This window comes from Anastrepha ludens, chromosome 2, assembly GCF_028408465.1.
Source record: "Anastrepha ludens isolate Willacy chromosome 2, idAnaLude1.1, whole genome shotgun sequence".
Lineage (NCBI taxonomy): Eukaryota > Metazoa > Arthropoda > Insecta > Diptera > Tephritidae > Anastrepha > Anastrepha ludens.
In genome coordinates this window covers 70207328-70229922 of record NC_071498.1, presented here as the reverse complement: position 1 = coordinate 70229922, position 22595 = coordinate 70207328, and the positions used below count along the sequence as shown (strand labels likewise).

The 22595-nt window shown below is 35.2% G+C and overlaps 1 protein-coding gene across 1 annotated transcript in view; it reads left to right on the top strand.

Annotated features, from left to right (window-relative positions):
• The window catches only part of LOC128871787 (solute carrier family 22 member 3), a 97429-nt gene that overhangs the window by 1286 nt on the left and 73548 nt on the right, over positions 1-22595 (top strand). The gene's annotated exons all lie outside the window — the stretch shown is intronic.

Genomic DNA, 22595 nt, shown 5'->3' with positions numbered 1-22595 from the left:
GGTAGGGTAGGTTGTTCTGGAGCCAAGTCTGAGTCTTCTTTGCCTTGTGAGTAGGTGCGGAGTCCTGCTGAAACACATATTCCCTTCCAGCAGCCACGCGGTGCATCCAGGGTTGCGTTTTTTTGTAGCCAAACCACTTTGGCCGCCGTAGCCGAATGGGTTGGTGCGTGATTACCATTCGGAATTCACAGAGAGGTCGTTGGTACGAATCTCGGTGAAAGCAAAATTAATAAAAACATTTTTCTAATAGCGGTCACCCCTCGGCAGGCAATGGCAAACCTCTGAGTGTATTTCTGCCATGAAAAAGCTCCTCATAAAAATATCTGCCGTTCGGAGTTGGCTTGAAATTGTAGGTCCCTCCATTTTGTGGAACAACATCAAGACGCACACCAACAGAAGTGAACGCGCCAATTATTTTTTTTTTTTTTTTTAAACCACTCAATTATCTCTTTAGGGCTTTTTCCGGCGCGAAGTGACTCTAGTATCGCAGCTTTTCTGTCCTGCTCTCGTCTCATCGTTTCACTAGCATTTACTCCGGCACTTCAATGTCAATCAGGAAACAATATACTAAAAATATGTCCCGTTATCAGCGGTTTTAGACGCTACTGCTCCAGAGCTTTCAAAATGTTTTCCGGATTTACCTCGACGGCCCTGTATATGCTTATATATAAAACATATATTATATACTTATATGTAAGTAAGTATCACGTCACAGGAAAACTTCTTACAGCACTTATGGCTGCTTTACGGTAGGTGCTTATGGGATACTCAATGTCAGTAGTTTTTCAACTTGTTATATTCCTTTCGTGCCAAGTTGGCTTGTAGAAAACTGTTAAGCATAGAAAATTGTATTTAACCAACAGTTTGCAATTATACTTTTTTAATTTATTAATTAAGGTGGAAGCCATGAAAAAAACAAAGTAGTGCCACAGTAATATTTCCCTGTCTCATAGCAAATATGGGCGTTAAATAAATAAGATTGGAAACATAGGCAGGTGACATTGACATTGAATACTTTGTTATTTCTTGTGTGGCTATTTTGAGCCATTATGTGGAAGGTGGGCTATCAACCGATGTTAACTATTTTTATTTCGCACAGTAACTTTACGAAAAATTATATGTATCTACCGAGTTTCAATGAGAGTTGCAATATCTTTGCTCGAGCTATCAGTTACACAGACGAATCGATAAACAGATAAAGCTAAATCGGTTTCACGCAACATTCTGAATATTTTATATATATGAATATATGTACGAAATGTTGTCTGTAATATGATTTGTTTTTGCTGTTATAAGTATTCGTATGCTACTCTAGCGCGGTACGTGCGCGATTATGGCTTTATCCACTGGCATGCATGGCGTATGCGTAACTTAGAACCTTTTTTACTATTTTTGTTTTATTAACCCCTTTAATGTCAATTTATTTTCAGTCAGCACTGCTCTGGCAGACGACTTAATTTTCTTAGTTTTAAGAGGAGGAGTTGATATAGAAACTTAAGGTTTTGTTGCTCAAATAATTTGTTATTATTAAAAATAATATTTGATTCACACATTTATGTCAACATTTATTGTTCGCGAGAAAAGAAGAGGAAGGGAAAACATCGTGATGGGTTTTAATTGGCGAGAACGATGTTTTTGATCGTGTACACAAAACGAAATCGATGAGTCAAGTGTGGTGTGGTTGTTTTTGCATACATATATATGTATATTCATGCATGCATTTGTATGCAAGCAGAAATGTAACATATATGACGCTTTGATAATATTTTTATTTGACTATTTTTTATATTTGTAGGATTTTTTTATTAAATATTTTATAGTAATATGGAAGAGTGAATTTATTTTAATATTCATCTCATTATAAAAGTAGATAAACTTATACTTAGCATACATACATATTTGTATTTATCTATAAGTGTTAATAAAATACATTCCCTTTATGCAATAAAATTTGTCATCCACTAGTCGAAACTCCAAATATTGTACTTAAAAACCAAAACACTTGCATAGGCGCAGGTGCAGCAGCATGCGCAACGCCATGGATGCTGTGCCGCCAAAACACTCTAAAATGTTCTTTAATATAACAAAACCTATTTCATTCATAAGCGCAAACGCATATTTCTTAAAACAAGGCTCGTTCTGCCTCCCACATATTCCCTTACCCGCCTAAGCCTTCCAAAAGACTTTTTTTTGTCAAAGACCAGCGAGCGTCTCCGTATACAGACGGTCTTTCAAAAATGATGCTTGGATGCCAGTAGTGAATAGTTGCGAGACGGTAGAACAACGCGTAAAGTTATTGAAACTTATAAAGGAACTTTAAGAGCAACATATCGCAAAATTAATATTTTTTTAGTGGCAACAATCATCCAAATGAGTTGACAATTTAAAGGTTGGTACAAAGTACAAGAAACTTGTTGAGGATAAAAAAAGGACTGGCAGACTAAAAACTGGACGTTCTGTTGAGAATATTGCTGCTGCATAGCAAGGTGTTGCTGAACAAACCTCAACTTCAACAATTAGGCATTCATGAATCGACTTTTTGTTGGATTTTAAGTGCAGACGTGCTCATGGTAGACAATTAAATGATGTGATTTTTCACATATAATTGCTAAGAGTTATGTTTTCAATAAAAATAGTAAAACCTGAAAGAATCCAAAGTTTTACATGTTTTACTTTAAAACAATATCTAGGCAAGTGTTTTGAAGGATTCTCAATATTTCTTATTGATTTCGAAATCGTTACACGCACTTACTCAATGATTGAACTAATGCGTGGATTAGTTTTCACAATTCAGCCCCAAAATCAAAAAAATCTAAAGTTTAAATCTTTTGGAGATTTGAAGTACAAACTATGTTTTTCGGAAAAAATTATTTCGAAAATCATTGTTATGGAAAATTATTGTTTTTAAATATTTTTTTTTTGTAATTAATTTATTTTTGTAGTTTATTTTTTTTTTGGTTTTTTAAAAAAGAAAAGAGAACAAGCTAGAGAGCACTACGAATAAGACTTTTTCTTTGTGTGTACATTCTCAAATATGTACATTAGCAATCGATTGAAGCGAAACAAAATTCGATTTTTTTTTATCTCTTAATATACCTATGTCACTAATGATGTGCCAAAACCAGTATACAACCTAATAATTTGACGCTTTTATTCGAGTACCCCATCCACAGTATCTTTATTGCAAACTTTTACGGCGAGACTAAAAACACTTAATAACAATAAAGTAGTTGCTATTTTCGCAAACCTAAAAAGAAAACATCGTATTTGGCCGCAAAGACCACTGAATTGTATTGTTGCGGCTCTGCGTCTGAATACTTAGCACGCGATAGGTCAACAGTCCCGCACGTTATTAGAGCAGCAAATTTGCTTTGCAATTGAAACTTTGAAACTGACTGTTAGAGAAGAACAACCTTAATAACCGGCTGAATCATACATTGTAATGGGTTCTATTTTAAGTTGCTTAAAAATTGGTTTTTCAATAAAATACAAGAAATCAATTAAATGGCCAATGCTTTGGACTTATTTCATCGCAAGTTTTATGAATACAATTATCTTATACAATATACATTTCCAAATCCGATCGATCCGATTCTGCACCACATTCGCTACGCTTAATCGGCCTTATAGCGCACCGAACGTCGGCTTCCATGTCATCAGTTGTAGCTGGTTTATCAATATAGACCAGTGACTTGGCATGAGTTGGTGAGTTAGTTCTGCCGCCAGAAATTTCGTCCCAAATGAAGCAATGATTTTACGCGTTTTACAGTCTTATTAAAACCATTTAGCATATAGGCGATTTATATTGACGTGGGAAGCAAAAAGTCGTGAAACATTTATCATTAGTTCTGAAGAAATATTGACACATGACCTTTGATGAGAAAATTAACCAAATAGGGCCTTCACTTCAAAAATAGACCCTTTAATTCAGAAGGGAGCATAACCGCTGAAGCTGTTTATATACACTACAGGCTTCGGATCCCGGAGAAAGCAAGGCCAATTGAGACGTGGGCAACTTACGGCATCACTTCACACAAGAGCTGTTATCAAGTTGTCCGTCAGGAATGGTCATGTTCACATTAACACTAACCGTACCGCGCCCGGTGAAATGACCGGTTACACAATTGAATTGAAAGGCTGCACTTATAATCTCTTGTTTCCATTGTATTATACATATAACACAAAAAAATTAAAATCTATGATTTATTATTTTATTGATATTTGAAAATAATAACTATGTATTAGAAAAAATTAAAAAATTTGTTTTGAAAAAACAATTATTTCATAACCGTTAAAATGACCGGTTGCGGTAAGAATAGGTATACGTGGAGCACCGGTACGGTTAGTGTTAAACGGTCTGACCGAGTTCACAAGTCAGTTATATAAAGTGTAAGAGCAGTGCGTAATGGCCTTCTAATAATAATAAGAGCATTCATAGTACGATCCATGCCGTTCCAAGTTCGATCTCGCTCAAACAAACATTTTTAGTTTTTTAAATCTGATTGCGAATGGAACAGGATCGGGATGAAACTTAAGTGTTACGAATAGTATGAACGCATACATCATCATTTACTTTTGATGCTGAAGCGACCTACAGTTTTGTGCCGCAGCAGACGGTTATTAATGAAAAGCTTTCTCCTGGTAAAAATGAGCTCGGAAGTGTGCATTGAGAGTCGAGAAATGAACGTTTTTAGAAACAGTTTTTCTATACTTTGACAAAGTGCCAAGTGACAGCGGCAGCACGGATTGAATGGTAAAAATCTAGTTCAACTTCTAGTTAATTTTCAATTTCCTCACAAGTTGAATCCTATGCGAAGTTAGGAAAAGTTCTCTCTTCACAGCCTTCCAACAAGGAAGCAAGAAGAGAAATGAATGAAAGAGGTTTTGAGAAAGGCGCGAAATGGATATATTTGGGTACTCAGTGATTATTACTTCTACAGCGGCGATCATACACACCTTAATGTTCACAAAAAGCGCTTAAAGGTTTGTTTAAATAGATACAATTAAATTCGACAGCCGTAGCCGAATGGATTGGTGTGAGACCATTCGGAATTCACAGAGAACGTATGTTCGAATCTCGGTGAAACACCAAACTGAAGAATAAGTTTCTTCCAATAGCGGTTGCCCCTCACCAGGCAATGGAAAACTTCCAAGTGTATTTCTGCCATGAAAGAGCTCCTCATAAAAAATATCTTCCGTCCGGAGTCGGCTTGAAACTGTATGTCCCTCCATTTGTGGAACAACATCAAGACGCACGCCACAAATAAGAGGAGGAGCTCGGCCAAATACCCAGAAAGGCCGTACACGGCAATTATATATATTATATATAAATTCGAGCCCAATTTTTTTCTTTGGCTTAAAATTTTTTGAAGAAGTGTCTACAGAAAATTTTAGGTCCCCATTTATATCTATCGATAGATCTTTATGCAAACACAAAAACAACCACCTGTTATACATATATAAGTAAAAAGTATCTTTGATATTTAGTTTAAAACCACCGTCTAAAAACTTTAGCATATTTCTTTTTGTTTGTTAATTTTGCACTTGATAGCATATTAAATGTCCTTTGCGGTGGGACAAATATTTGGAATTTGAAATTTGCTTTTCGCTTGCGGCCAAACAGAAAAGCTTGTCAACTCCGTGTACTCGTAATTCAGCAAAATCACTTGACAAATTGTTGCTTCATCTAAAACTTAATATTCCTAAATTGCACAAATATTTACATTTCACTACAAACACAACATACTTAACATATAACAAAGTACATACATACATACATATTACGAAAACTTGCTTCTAGACTGACTGAGAGTTGATGGAAACAAATTATCGATACTGAGAATCACTCAAAATGAAAGTGTGGCGACTTGAAAAGGCAACGAACTATGCAAGTGGCATTAGAAGACATTCTTTATGGCAAGGGATTAAATGTAAAAATAAAATGATTTAACTGGAGATTTTGCTTTATTGAGTTGTCTTCAAACAATGCTATTCGACGAAACATTTTTTTTGGGTTTTTTTAGTTTTGAAGTCAAAAACTTTGTGACCTTTTAAACGCGATAAACTGCGAATTGAAAAAAGCAACCTTATTGGCAAAAACAAAATTTTCTTATTTTTAAACATAAAAAAGGGTTTCAGTATCACAAAGTCTTCAGTTTTTCAGTGTTTTAACTATCCGCATATTGCATTGCCTCTTAGCTCACTACACTACATCCATTATTTTGCCAAATTTTTTAATGCCTCCAAATAGTAATTTGATTTCTCGATACCTTAAAAATAGGCGTTGGTTTCATCGAGGACCTCTTCATCCAACCCGAATCTCTTGCCACCGAGTAATCTGTTCATATTTTGAAGAAGGACTGGGTAGTAAGCTAAAGCTGTGGAATGTGTTGAGCGCATTTCCTAACCTAATTCATGCAATTTTGCTATTACGAAACTCTATTGTTTCTCCACTGTTGCTTGGAATCTGATATTTTATGATGCCAGTTTTGATGCACACCTTTACTTGTCAATCGCCCAATATCATTCGGCGTCGCTTATGCTGGTACGAGTGCACCGAAAAACAATAAATGGAGATTTTTCATTGCAGAAATACTCTCGGAGGTTTGTCATTGCCTGTCGAGAGGCGACCACTATTAGAAAAAACTTTTGCTTCATTTTTGGTCTTTCACCGAGATTCGAACCTACGTTGAATTCCGAATGGTACTCACTCACCAGCCCATTTAGCTACGGCGACGGTCATATATGTACTACCCCTCCATAAATAAAGTAAAAACAACCAATTAGAAAATTAGTAAACAAAATAATTGCTACCAGCGGATAAACATAATTTTTGGAATTCCCATTTAGGCATAGATGAATAATTCATCCGGAGAACAAAGTCTAGAGTAAACCATAAATAGTTGGCCAAAGGAATCGCAAGACAGTATGGTACAAAGGGCTCATCCAAAAGCTCCAGTACACGTTGTCAACACCCAGAAATTATTAAGTTTTTTAAACTAAGTTTTAATCACTGTCGCATTATTGAATCAACAGTTGTGTTCACATAATAACAACGAATTTAACAAAAATATATAACTATAATGAATAAAGGGTTGTATAGTATTAAATATAATTAATTAATAATAACATAAAATTAAAATAACATTTGCATATAATTTTTTACATTAAAACTGTTTACACTAAATTTGATTGTTTCCCTAAATTTAGTCAATTTCATTTTGCTAACTTTTAATATTTTATCTGTGGTGGACCTTCTGGTGGAAATGCCCATATGTAATACCTGGAAAGCTTTGATTAATTTGGTGGATCTCCAAATAGTATTCATTAGTATGTGCAACTTACCCGAATTTACTATAGTTGCTTAATAGGTGGGGACACCTTCAGAATCAATGGTATGGAAAGTAGTACGGGAGAAAGCTGAAAAGCAATTTCCGGACAATAACTACGAGTACTTTTGGGAGGCTTATTGATATTAATTTGACGAAATTCGTTCACTGACCATTCTAACACTGGCAGAAAATATGGAGCATTTTACATACGTAATATGTTATTTATCGCTGAAAACAGCTTGCGGAATACATCGCCAATCTTAAGAGAAACAGTGTAGTCTCTGATTTTATATGAGTTCATGAATATACAATCAACACACAAATACAAAAAAAAACTCGTTAGGTTACTTGACTTACCTTGAACCCATTTGTATTTGCTTCAGTAGTCCACGCTGGTTTTATTTCCATTATAAAATATAAGACTACATTTACATACATAGTTCTCAATATGGATATGTATTTATGTATATATGTGGCTTTGTATGAAGAATTGTATTCGCCACAAATTACCAATGTTGCATACGACTACGAGTATATATGAATACAAGTATATATTTATTGAGCCGATATTTATGCTTATTTACCTATTCACATAGTTCCAGCTACTCGAAGTGGTCACCCACTGAGTATTGTTTGGTTATCAATGAGGTGTTAAAGCTAAATACTAGTGGACTAGCACAGTATCAAATTACTGGCTGTTTACATAATAAGCGTGATTTTGCGCTCTCCCACAGTATTTATTTGGTCATATCCATAGACGGGTGCACTTAAACATGTATACTTTCTATAAAAAAAATTCAAGGATACGTACACTGTAGGGATATCACACTTACCACTTACTGTTCTTTCAATGTGTTGTAAATAGTTTATGGAGTCATGAGTAAAAAAGAGAGGATTTGGGAAGGCGTTTTAATGGCGATAATAAATTAATACCACAGGATGCTGCCATGGCCCGCAGTGGTTCAGAGCTCACATTCAGCACAAACAAATCATATTTCCTGGGAATCGTGGTCGATTATTCTCACATTCGTATACGATAATTTGCTTTAGAACAGGACTCATTGCGCTTTTTTACCCTTACTGGTATCGAATTTAGAGGTAGATTAATATAAAAAATATGACAATAGTGTCAAATAAAAGGTAAATAAAATTATTTTAATGCAGATATATTTTCGGGCTGCCACCTTGTCCAAACCTTAAATTAATTTCCAAATATGCATTTACATAACTTCTACGAGAAACGTTAAGTTCACCTTTGCTAATAATTAATAATTTTGCACATTAAAGATTATAGTTTAGTACGAAAAATAGTGATTCTTATATTTTTGTGGATCTTCTTCTTTTTTTTAATTGGCGCGAGAAAGCAGTTGGAAACACCAGGTGAAGCCAAGTCCTTCTCCACCTGATATTTCCAACGCAGAGGAGGTCTTCCGCTTCCTCTGCTACCAGTAGGTTGTAACTCATAGAGCCGGAGCGTTTGTTTCCATTTGGGCGACATGACCCAGCCAACGAATCGGCTGTAAGTTTACTCCCTGCGCTATGTCTATGTCGTCGCAAAGCTCATACAGCTCATTGTTCCATGGCCTACCATAGTGGCTGTCACCAACGTGCCAAAATCCAAAAATCTTCCACAGAATCTTTCTCTCAAACACTCCAAGGGACGCCTCTTCGAATGTTGTCATCGTCCAACTTCTGCGCCATACGTTACAATAAGCATGATAAGAGCCTTATGTTAGTTTTGTTCGTCGAGAGAAGACTTTACCACTCAATAGCTTACTTAGCACTTGTTGGCACGAGATTCTTCGTTTGATTTCAAAGCTGGCATTGTTATCGGTGTTTAATAAACGAAGTCTTTTACAACCTCATAATTGTCAACAGTGATGTGGGTGCCGATATGCGAATGCGCCGACTGTTTGTTTGATGACAGATGACTTCGTTTTATCCTCGTTACCCACAACACCCACTCGCTTTGCTTCTTTATCCAGTTTGGAAAAGATAGAACTGACAGCGTGGTTGTTAAGGCCGATGATGTTAATATCGTCGGCACACGCCAAAAGTTCTACGCTCTTATAAAATATTGTGCCTGAGCGATTAAGTTCTGCTGCTCATACGATCCTCTCCAACATCAAGTTGAAGAAGTCACACGACAGCGAGACAGCCTATCTGAAACCTCGTTTGGTATCAAACGGCTCGGAGGGGTCCTTCCGAATTCTGATGGTGCTGCTGGTATTGAGCAACGTCGATGATAGACTTTCCAGGTCTAAAGCCACACTGATAAGGTCCAATCAGTTGGTTGATGGTGGCCTTCAGCCTTTCAGACAATACGTTCACTAGAACTTTATAGGCTATACTTAAAAGACTAATCCCGCGGTAATTGGCACAGATTGCAGGATCACCCTTCTTATGGATTGGGCAGTGCACATTTAAATTCCAATTCCATATTTTGTATAGAAGCTGATGCATGAACCTTACCAGCTCCTCGCCGCCATGTTTGAATAGCTCAGCCGGAAATCCGTCGGCGCCCGCAAGCTTGTTGTTCTTTAGTCGCGTTATTGCTATTCTGACCTCATCATGGTCGGTTATCTGTGTTTACAATTTTATCAATGTCCATATTAATTATTCGGAGCTTGCAAAACTGTTAAGCCCCTGTTATCCGAGCGTGATTCTCGCCATAAAAGAGTATTTATGGATGCTGTATATAAAATTAATTACGCACTTAACGAGCCTATCATTAAATAAAAACGATTATGTAATAGCTACACTAGCGTTTATGATTTCAAACCTGGATTTGTATGTTTAATTTGAATTTATTTTGTATGTTCAAGTAGTCTGTAAGTTTTAATTCTGTAAACGGTACATAAAGAATAAAATAAATAAAAGAACAATGTCAGCTGGTCATTTTTAGATGACAATACACGTTCTCAACGGCTAAGAGTTGTGAGTGAATTTCTGACAAAAATGCTTGATTTGGTTACCTGGAATTGCTATCTGTTCCACAAACTGCATTTAGCGATAAAAAAAGCAAACTGAATCATTTTAAGTCATTTAAGCCATATAAACAATATTGTGAGTGCATTTCTCATACTTTTCAATTGAAGTTTCGTAATCTAATTTTTTTGTGAGTACCTTATTACAAAGTGTTACAGTAAAAGTAATTTTTTTCAATTTAATTTTTTGAAGAAGAATGAAATTAAAAAGTAAACAATTTTTTAAATATAGAAAATTAAATTCAAAACAAAGGAAATAACATTTTTTTACTAAAAATTTGTTTAAGCTTTTCACAAAATATTTGGCTTATCAAACCCTTATATGCAGATAACCATTAACTTAATAATATTAGTCCTCTTCAAACTAATTGTTTTTTTATTCTTTTCTTTTTAGGTAAGCTACAAAATCAGGGATCAGTAAAAATACAATTATCATGCACTGAACCCAAAGTTCAATTTGCTGCTTGCTTAAGAAATCATTAACAGTGTGGGTAGCACAGGTAATATCTGTGATATCTATGTAACTCGTTACGAAAATCTACAAAAATGTGAAATTATTAGCATTTATTGTACTGCGCGATACAAAAAAAAGTAAAAAATAACGATCTTCTGACAAGAATTTATGGTAAATTAATTTTCAAAATTTCTGCACACAGTTATCTAGCGAAATTATACAATATGACAGTCATTTTTATGCCATTCAAAGCTTTATTACTATTATAGACTTTTTTTTTTAAATTAAGCTAGAAGGAACATACCCATATATGGGAAGGAGCTACTCATATTTCATATATGTCTAAAGTCTAAAGTTAATATGTTTGCATTATCCTCCCAGAATTCCACATAAAACTTTAAACATATTTTATATCTCAGACGTAAGTATCTTATAATTTCGTATGCCATTTCTTTTCAGAAAGTTTTTAGTATTAAATAAATATTTGTACCAATAAAATTGCATTCGTTATCCGATTCAATTTTAACGATGAATTCCTGAAGGTGTTAACCATAAATACTCCACAGAAAATGCTTGCAGAAAATTATCTCAGTTCTAAGTATTTAATTAATTTTTTTTATAATTACTCGGTAATTTATTCAATCGTTACAAAAAACAAAACTTGAAATAAAGCTTTCGCTATCTTTTCAATTTTTTTGTAAGAAACTAACATTATTTACGTGCTTATGGTATGTACATATGTATTCGCAAAATATGCATGGCCGTTAAATTTTAGTTTCGAAACCCCGAGAGAGCAAAATAAGCATAGCGAAGTACAAGCTTACAATTTTTGGCCCGCTGGTTACCCAAATGTGAACGGCATACATGTTTTTGTTTTTCCTGCCTTGAAGAGGATGAGAAAGCGTAATAATTTTTCTTTATGTGTATGTGTGCTTCGCCTTCGCTAGGAGTAAGCAAAAGACGTTGAAAAGAAATGTGCGTAGATACAAATAACTGAGCATCTTATTTGAATAATAGGTGAGTGGTGTTTTCTGAAAGCACTATTTGAGTAGTTGTGGGAGGAAGTATTAAAGCGATTGCTTCTGCAGTAAGTAGTTTTGATCAACTCATATCAACAAAGCCCGTCAATTGCACTTCACTTATTGGTTACTCATACGCCATGTACAACAGATATCCACTAAAAATACTACATTACGCATAAAATTCACCCGACTTGGTTAATATCTACTCACAGCATTTTCTTTTCCCCCCTGCTTATTACTCATATACCAACACATCTAAAGTATTATTGTTTGCGTATGAAAGGAATTTTGAGCTTAATGAGGAGAAAACGTAATAAAATGTAACAACCAGTCTGAATAAGAAAAAATCTCTATTCAAAGATTGTCAATGGTCATATGAGGAATAGGGCAATTAATACCATAAGTTTTACAATTTTACCTACACAAGTATGCGCTGGTAAAAATTCTCTATGTTTTTGTGTATATGCCTGTAAAATTCTAGCGTAAGGGTGTTTATATGTAAAATGTATTTGCCAGCATATTGAGAGAAATTGAAACAGTGTAATGATACTTTTATAAGCAAAATCAAAATATTCATAAAATACATTTTTACATAGTACAAGTAGATAAAAGTTGAAAACTGATACGCATCCAACGAATTTATACTCTTATGTACAACTGTATGTGCATGTAATGTATGTCTGTTTGATTAAAAGGTGTACGACAATGAAAAGAAATGTTTAAAAGGCAATGATACACATGTTACAACTGCTTTAAATAGGGACTTACAAGAGTTCCTTTAAAAACGAGCACTTTTCAGAAGTTATTAAAAAATTCTACCCCAATTCACTGTCGGTATTCATATTTTCTACCCTGCTAATAGTCTCACTACAAGCTGTGCGTGATGTGGTGGAAAAATTCGGGTCAGCATATTTATCAATCAAAGCACCTAAAATAGTCGGGTAGCGGAACGTCAATTCCGTTGTCGTCGATTGGGGTATCGGGATCTTCACATTCTCTGTGACATTCGCAGCTATCACTGTTTAACAGGTTCGAGAAGTGTTCCCTCCATAATTTAAGATTGCTCTTACAGGAAAACGCCCCGGTCTTAAAACCTTTTGTAAGCCGCAGAACTTTCTGATAGAATTTTCGGGCATTGTTCCTGTTTGCCAGCATCTCAAGCTCCTCGCACTCACGTATTTCGGCATCTCGTTTCTTCTGTCGCATGATACGTCTCTCTTCCTTTCTTAGCTCCCTGTAACGATCCCACATGGCTCGCGTTTGACTATAAAGAAATATAATGTAAAAACTTGAGAAATTAATATTATATAAAATTAATGGTTTTGTGATTTGAACCGTTTCTGAAACTAGCATTAGTTATTTTGCCTTAACCTCTAAAATCTGACAGCTGTATGGGTAATGAGTATGCTTTTTTTAATACGGAAATTTACAATAAAGAATTTTAACAGCCAAAATTTTGAATACAAAATATTGTACCATACAAATTTTGTACCTAAGCTTTTAGGGACATGTAGGGATGGGATTTGCAGTAAACAGCGCTTTTCTGAATAAGCGCCGCAACAAGTGTAGTTATGGTCAAATTATGAATTTATATACTCGATGCTAAAAAACAGGCAAAATTAAAAGAATGAAATTAAGATTTCAACACATAAAAAACAAATTTGGGCCAAGCAAAATAAATTTTGAACCTATTAGTTATTTGACTGACTGAAATTTTCTACTTGAGCTTTTTTAAAGCACGGACCGAGATTGCAACTACTTATTTGTTTTTTTTATTTTTGGGTAGATTTTACAATTTTCAACAATTTTATGAAACAAGCAACAGACAATCGAATCATTTTCTGAAATATTATCTTTGTGTAGAAATTAGAAATTCCATTCATAGTTAATCAGAAACAAAACCCAATAAATATCAATTTCAAAACAAATTCATTCGGACCTTCAAATTAAATTTTCTACCTTTAGATTCGCCGGTGGCCATAGCCGAATGGGTTGGTGTGTGACTACAATACCTTTCGGGAGTGCGTAGGTCCGAATCTCTGGGCATGAAACATCAATTACCCAATTCCTAAACAAATCTGATTTTAAGCACAGGCAATGGGGCGTTACTGTACAGCTGTCATTTTTACTAACAAACATCAAACCTATATCATAGCAAATTTTGGTGTATCAGCTAAAAACCCGCATTTTCATTGCAAAAAAAATAAAAAATTTTAAATCAGAAAAGTAAAAAAACTTGCTGAAGAAAAGTGAAAGAGCACATAAGCTAAATTTTTAATCAGCCAGTAGTAGAGGGTGAGCTCCTATATTTTGTTTTCATTTCAATGGAGTTGCAATGATAAGCCTTTCGCTAGAATTCAAAATTGGCTGTTGAGCCGTTGATTACTAAATTGACAGTTCATGGCAGGCAACACACACATCTCGATAGTTCTGATATTTACTGCTCTTCATGAGTAATGAACGGCATGCGTTGGTTATGTATGTATTGACTGAACAAAGTGACGACTATGATCAATGAAAATTGTAAGCTCCTGCTAGGGCCCTGAACAAACGCGCGGTCCTCAAACGAGAAATGGGTAAAGTGAAGAATAGTCTCTTTGGAAAAATTACTGACACTAAAATGTAAAAATTTGCTTCGCATTTTGATTTTTTATTTTTATTTTTTTAAGCAAATGGGTTAATGAATTAAATTCGCCTAATTATAGGTAAATCCGACCCCTTACAGTAGGCAACAAAATACTGAATATGTAAATATCTACCTATTCAAGCCAAAAATAGTAAAATTCAAAACACTTTTTATAATATACAAATATAATTAATATTTTAATCAAATAGTTACAAGACGTAAATTTAACTACAAAGTTTTTCCTTATTACTCCTATGTTTTATTAATATCTCTCTTTATACAAGTCAATTAGCCCATTTGCAAATATTGGTGGGGAGTAGGATTCTTACGGGTTTATCTTTTTTGATAAAAAGTTCCTTCAGTTCTAAATTGCCGAGGAAAAGATTTTTCTATTGGGGTGACGATGCAAATTTCGTACTTCGAAACAGCTGAATTCTGCATTTTTGATAGTTTTAATTGCTATTAATTGTAGAAAACTTTAAATTGTTCCAAATAAAATGGTAAAAAGCGATAGAAACTAAATAAAAACATTAAACAGGTTATCAGGATAGTAGCTACTATAGTGCGGAAGTAACTGTTTTGGTCTCACCCTAATACTGAGCAGTGCCCCTTTGTCATTGGAAGCAAAATAGGAAGCGATCTATATAATCAGCTGTGAAGTGGTAGACCAATTTTATATAACTCCAAATAATTTCAATTAAACATTGACAAAACGGTTATTCAATTAAAATTATAACTTGTTGTTGCACTTTTTATTAATATAAGATGATAAAAAAATAAAACCATTTCAAACACGAATAAATACAGTTACTTAACATTCAAGTTCTTATTATTAACACGTTGACTGCCGAGCGAAATTTGCTGGTTATCACACAGCGCCGCAAGTGTGCATCACATATTTATATTTGAATTGTCATACATTATATATATAATTATATCCTGTTATATGTTTTCAATTTTAAAATCAAACGACAGAAAATATAATTGACGCAATATTACACCAAAAACAATGCGCCGACACCCATTGCCCGGCGCGGCAGTACAATGCGCCGGCACCCATTGCCCGGCGCGGCGCCATTGGAAAGCCATGCGCCGGGCAATGGGTGCCGGCGCGGCAGTCAACGTGTTAATTTCTGGATATCTGCTCTCATAACATAATCTCACGGTTTCAGGATTTCCTTGCATCGGGTTAACAAGTAATTCTAAATTTTTAGCATTTTGTATTATAGAGTATAAATTCTTTCAATTTTGTATACTGCTCCCTTACACTTTTTAGGAAGAGAATTCTATTGAAAATGCCATCAAACTCTCCCTTTCCTTTCTTTTGCATTCTTTACTTTTTCGCCGAAACACAATTTGTCTTTTTCGAAGTTTGTTTGTGATAAGAGGAAAGAGAATAAAGAAAAATCTCTCGTGGAGTTTTTATTCAGAATCGGGCTAGATATAATCAAAACCTACATACTTGATCGGTATCTTAAAATATTATTGAAAAAAAAAAATTAATTTTAAATACAAACTCCAAATGATTAAAAAGTACGACTACCAATTCTACGTTATATGCGGCTAACGACTACCATTCCAGCAGGATTTCCGAAATATTTATATAATGTTTACGATATTACAACAACAACAGCAGCAACAACTAAAAAGTACGAGAGACTTGTATTATTCAGAGTCAAATAGTCCAAGGTTTAGAGAGGGTTTTGGAGGCGATGATTAGGAATCTGAAGTCAGATTTAAAACTGAAAAAAATCGATTATTTGGTTTTCAGAATTGCTAATTTTTAAGGCACTTTTATCTATTAAAAGAGCTTTAACTAGTCTCTTTCTATTTCCAATTCAATATATTTTGAAACTACACAGGTCTAAAATTAATTAATGACTTTTTTAACTAAGAACGAGGCCACTCAATTCCTATGTCAACTCTGTCGTTGATTCTAATTTTTTCCATTCGAAATTTTTAGGATCTACTCGCTTAAGCCGTTATTTGAATGTATCTTACCATTTGGAAGTGCACAGTTTCGAAACACCGTTCACGAAACACCAATTGATAAAAATGTTTTTTCCAATGCCGGTCGCTCCTAGGCATACAATGACGTCCTCCGAGTATATTTCTGCCATTAAAAATGTCCGCGTAAAAACCATCTGCCGCTCGGAGTCGGCGTAAAATTTTAGGTCTCTCCATTTGTGGAAAACGCACGCCACAAGGAGAGGTGCTCGGCCAAACACCCAAAAAGGATGTAAGCGCCAATTATTTATTTTATTTATTTATATATGATATTTATACACATAACATCTTTCTTGGCCTAATTTCTTTTCCAACTCGCGGTGTGTGCCTTGTGTTCGTCTTGCGAATGCGGAGCCGCACAGCAGGTCGTTTTTTATCCAAACTTGTTCATGACAGAAATACACTGGATGGTTTATCCGCTAAAGTAATCACCCACAAATTCGTTCGACTACGGCGGACTATGTGGTATGCTGTAATAAGCCAAATTTATGCATTACTTTCTAAAAGTAAAATTTGTATACGATATTCATATTCTGCGTTTTATCGATTCTGTACATCGAGCACTTCGTGTTCATATGTTTGTATGGGCACGTGTTTGAAAAACCATTGACTATTGATATTAGAGCGAGTATTTGGCACAACATTTTTCAGTTTGTATCGTTCCTTTCACTTTGTACACTTGTATATTAGGGTGCATCAATCTCCATACAAAGAAATGGTACTTTTTCCAAAGGATTGTTACATATATTATATTTAAGACTGCCATTAAACTATTTTGGAAAACAATAAAAGTTTACGTAAGCTGAACCGATTTGAAATTACCTCGAAAAATCGACTTTTTTTATAAATAAAATTAGCTTTAAAAGTATAGTATTTTTTCCAAAAATCACCTCAGATGGGAGGAGAGTTTAAGTGCTAACGGTCTACATAAAAATAACTTGGCTGAGTTATTCAACTTTCCCGTAATCTTACCTTCCAAAATCTCATTATTTTGCCATTATTTGGTGAGGCGCCCTAATATACCTATGTACTTCTGGTATAAGAGCTCAATTTAGAACTGACATGAGCTGAGGATTTTCAACATTCTGGGAATATGCCTTATTTTCCACAGGCACAGACACAGACACAATAATTTATGCGGCCATTGACTGATATATCCGCTAGGCTGTTGTTAGCATTTATTTGGGCCAACAATTTTGAACGCTTAAGATATTCATATAAGGAAATTGGATGCATATGATTTGAGCCGTTTGTATTGTATATCTATGTATATGTGAGAATAAATCACAAAATTTGTTTGTATATGTGAACGGTAATTCAATGTTATCATATTCCTTACCCTTGGCATTGAACTAAGGCGTAAACCTCCAGATAGTTTTTTGCAAAATGTATATATGCACTATGTGTAGGTATGGTGGATTTATATCGTAGGGAAATCTCATTGAAAAAAATGTATGAATTTTACCATAAGTCAAAGAGGAAGAGACTATATTACAATTGTGTTCTATATGTCATTGGCAAATTTATTCTTTCAAAAAAACAAAAAAAAAAATTTTTAAAAAATATTCATCCTTTGTTTTTATTTGCAGTCTGATTAAATTAAATACCTAATGCTAATTTGGCCGCTCTGTAGTACAATTAGCGCACATATAATTTTGTATGTGCTTGGTCGAGGCCCTTCTCTTATTTGTGGTATGCGTCTTGATTTTGTCTCACAAATGGAGGGATATACGCACCAACTATATATTTATGTATACGAGTATATTTAAGTAAAGTATTTTCCGGCATAAAACTATGTCTCTTGTTGAATTTACGCGCTTATCAAAACTCATCAGAATACTTCAGCAGGTTAAAGGTGTGGAACCACTCAAGAATAAAAGTAAATACTTGTTTGGTCATATCTTGCACTGCAAACTTCTCCTGTGTGCTTAAGTTCTGCTACACCCAGAAACATGCTTATGATAGCTATATATTTAGCTTTCTTTACAGCTTTTCTGGGGGAAAAACAAACCACGTGGCATATCCAAAAACTCTTGAAATTCCCTCTTCCACTTATGCGTGTACGTATGTATATTTGTATTACATCGCAGTCCACTGACAATTTTATTCTTGAATTCGGATACGTAAGTTTGGTTTGGTTGCTTTTGTTCTTCCAATTTACACAAGTTCACACTTCGACAACCTACTTTAAATAAAAAGTTTAGTATTGGTCAAATTTCTTTTTTTTTTTTTGAGTATTCTTTTTGTTTTTGGATTCAGAAAAGATAAGACTATCCAGAATTTTTAATTCTCAAACACCTCCTAGTTAAACACAATAAAGTGTAGAGTGGAGTTTTTTAATAAAAAAAGTTACCAGCAATAACATTACAACGATTCAGCTTATATATCACCTTTACTTACCCAATAAGGGGCACGTGCGAGCATCGTTATGTCAGCGTTGTCTTGTAGACAGGATATCCTGGCTTTGGTACCCTTTTTTGCTTAGAAGTTAGGCACATCGCACGCATGTGTCGTTATGTTTGTGTACTTCTAAATAAATTGGTGAAAGAATAAGAGATCAGCGGGGTATGCAAGATTTTAATGCTGAAGGTTTTCTATTCTTATTAATAAAAACAAAAAGTAATTTAATAAAACAAAGTTTTTATTCTGATTTTTACTGCTTTTTTATTCCTATTGCAAACGCAGCTTTCTGTATAATTTTTTTAGGAAGGTTAATTTCTGCTTTCACATTAATTAGATTAGATTAGTTTAGTAGGCTGTTGGATAAGTCTTAACACTCAGTGAGGAAGACCATTGTACTACACCTGGATAGATTACACTGGAAGGAATGGAGAGACAGGATAGATACAATATAGATCGTAAGACGGGAAAATTGGTTACAGGTCACTTTTTCGCGAGTCTTTTGGACTCATTGATGAATCTTAAGAGATTCGGAAGAGGAAGAGTTTGAACTTTATCCATACTCAGTACATCGTCCCCAACAGCCTAAGTCAATGATTCCCATGGTAGCCTTATGCTAACCACAAGTGTTGTGCCCTGTGATTACACCCACCAGTACTCTCAGCTCCTTCCTACTAAGTTTTAGGAGAAAGATCACTAGATGCCTGTTTGGTTCTTTCACAAAGTACTTGGCTACACTGCAGGAGCCTAACTATGACCAGTGTCTTCTATGGGTATACCACACGAAGTCGTCAATCTATAGTTGAATCGATGCCGAATTGACACTTAAAAACGGTTCAGGGCCTAGTGAAATGCTTGCAGAGCCTTCATTAGCCAATTTATCAGCCCACTCGTTCCATGTAATGCCACAATGTCCGGACACCCAAATAAGACAAAATTTTTTGTCTTTTGCAGCACTGTTCAGTTTCGTCTCACATACTGAAGATACTCTAATTAAAACAAACTTTTGTATGAAAAATATGTATTGGGCACAGTTTTCACGGTTTTGCATATTCTCATAGAGTGATGCCAATTCATAGAACGCAGATTGTTCAATTCAATCAAAATATTTTTTTGGTTACCCTTAAAATTCATACTAATCCTTTTTACTGTTACAAATATAAGATATTAGGAGTGAAAAAATAGTAAAACGTGGTTTTATTTTTTTGCATTCAGCCAGCGATTTGTATACTGCCTTGTCTCGAAAGCTCTGCAATGTTGAAATTCTTGTAAGTAGTATTGTAATGTAGTATTGACTTCAGCCCATTTAATATATTCGTCAAAAATTTTGTTGGCTTCTGAAGTTGCCATTGGACCCGACTTAGGCAGCTTACGTCATCAACGTCATCGTCATTAGGCAATCGTTTAGACACAATCTTCATTACATTGCCTTCTACTGAATTGAATTTTCCAATGTTTGCAGTAGCAGTAAAAAGCAATTTAGTTGGCATCACCAGTAAACTTTTATTGATAACTGGAAAAAATTGCAGAAAACTTTTTTTTACTCAAAAATCAGTAAAAAAAAATTTTTCTGCAATTTTATAAATTTATAGAAAAAATATTGACGTCTCACTTTGACATCATTTTCATTTAAAGACAAGTACTTGCGACTTTTTGAAGTCATTCTTGCTTATACAATAACCACCCAAAAATTATATATACAAAAGCGTTTAATATTCGCGCAATCTCATGAATGCAGTATCCAATAAAAAGTGTAATATTTTCACAAACACTGATTTCCCACAACGGGCATTACTGGAATTCAACATAGCCGCGCACAGAGAAATAAATAACCTACACCAAACAGCACGTAAATAACAAATTTATTAATTAAGTGATCAAACTAGCGAGTCCAAACCGGTTTCATCAGCTGAATAACTTTTAACAAAAGTTTGCTAATAGGACTATGAATAAGTTCGTTTCGGTTTTACAACAGATGGCGTAACTTGATTATTATTCCATCGATCCACATTTCCAAACATTCATTGGAGAGCTACTGTCGTAAGGCACAAACGTCAGTATAAGTTTTTTATTTGAAGCGTAAACAACAATATTTTTACCACACTTGAAAATGTCGAATTTCGTGCCAAATAATGTGTTTTTGCGGGGAATTCTTCTTCATTATTTTAATATGAAGAAAAAAGCAGCCGAAAGTCATCGTATCTTGGTGGAAGTTTATGGTGAGCATGCTCTATCTGAGCGAACGTGCCAGAAGTGGTTTGCACGCTTTAAAAGTGGTGATTTTGGCTTGGAAGACGAAGAACGCGAGGGTGCGCCGCCAAAGTTCATGGATACCGAATTGGAGAAATTGCTCGATCAAGATCCGGCTCAAACGCAAGAAGAGGTTGCAAAAACTTTGGGAGTTGATCAATCAACCATTTCCAAACGTTTAAAAGCCATGGGAATGATCCGAAAGGTAGGCCATTGGGTGCCGTATGAATTGAAGCCAAGAGACGTTGAACGCCGTTTTATGGCATGCGAACAACTGCTTCAACGGCACAAAAGAAAGGGTTTTTTGCATCGAATTGTGACTGGCGATGAAAAGTGGGTCCATTACGACAATCCAAAACGTCGGGCAACGTATGGATACCCTGGCCATGCTTCAACATCGACGTCGGCGCAGAATATTCATGGCCTGAAGGTTATGCTGTGTATCTGGTGGGACCAGCTGGGTGTTGTGTATTATGAGCTACTGAAACCGAATGAAACGATTACGGGGGATGTCTACCGACGACAATTGATGCGTTTGAGCCGAGCACTGCGAGAAAAACGGCCGCAATACGCCGATAGACACGACAAAGTTATTTTGCAACATGACAATGCTCGGCCACATGTTGCACAAGTGGTCAAAACATACTTAGAAACGCTCAAATGGGATGTCCTACCCCACCCGCTGTATAGTCCAGACCTTGCGCCATCCGATTACTATCTCTTCCGATCGATGCAACATGGCCTGGCTGACCAGCACTTCCGTAATTACGATGAAGTCAAAAAATGGATCGATTCGTGGATTGCGGCAAAACCGACCGAATTTTTCACAAAGGGAATCCGTGAATTGCCAGAAAGATGGGAAAAAGTAGTAATAAGCGATGGACAATATTTTGAATATTAAATTTGTAACCATTTTACGTCAATAAAGTTTCAAATTTCGAAAAAAAACCGCACGAACTTATTCATAGTCCTATTATAATAGTTCGAACGCGGCGCAAATTAGTACTACCGCCAACCACCAGAAGGGCCGCAGTGTTTACTTTTGTTCGTAGGCTTTAATTACCCAACTTTAACTACGAAAGAGTATTTCGTCTCATCTATTTCCTTTCACCTAGCGGTGTATACAAATTAAATTTTGTCGGATTATTGACTTATGTTGCTTAGCAACTCGGTTGGCCATTTTAAAGTGCTAGCTTTTGCTGACGCAGTAATGCTGTACTTAAGGGAATTGATAAAGTGACAAGCAAGCAAGTATTGGTACACAGTACAACACAGAGCAGTCAATTGGGTGTGCAATAATAGCTGCCTGACTGATTTTTCCGCTCAGCATTCGCTGTGAAATTTTAAGTAGCAAATTGTATTTTTGACTTGACGTGACTTTGACAAAAGTCTCCATTGAAGTATTTTTCTTTGATTGTGACGGAGCGACGGATTGTTATCAATGACTAATGAATTTCGCCGCATGAAATTCAAGAAATACCAAATTCTGGTCGGAGTCATATATCTATGCTCCTTTTA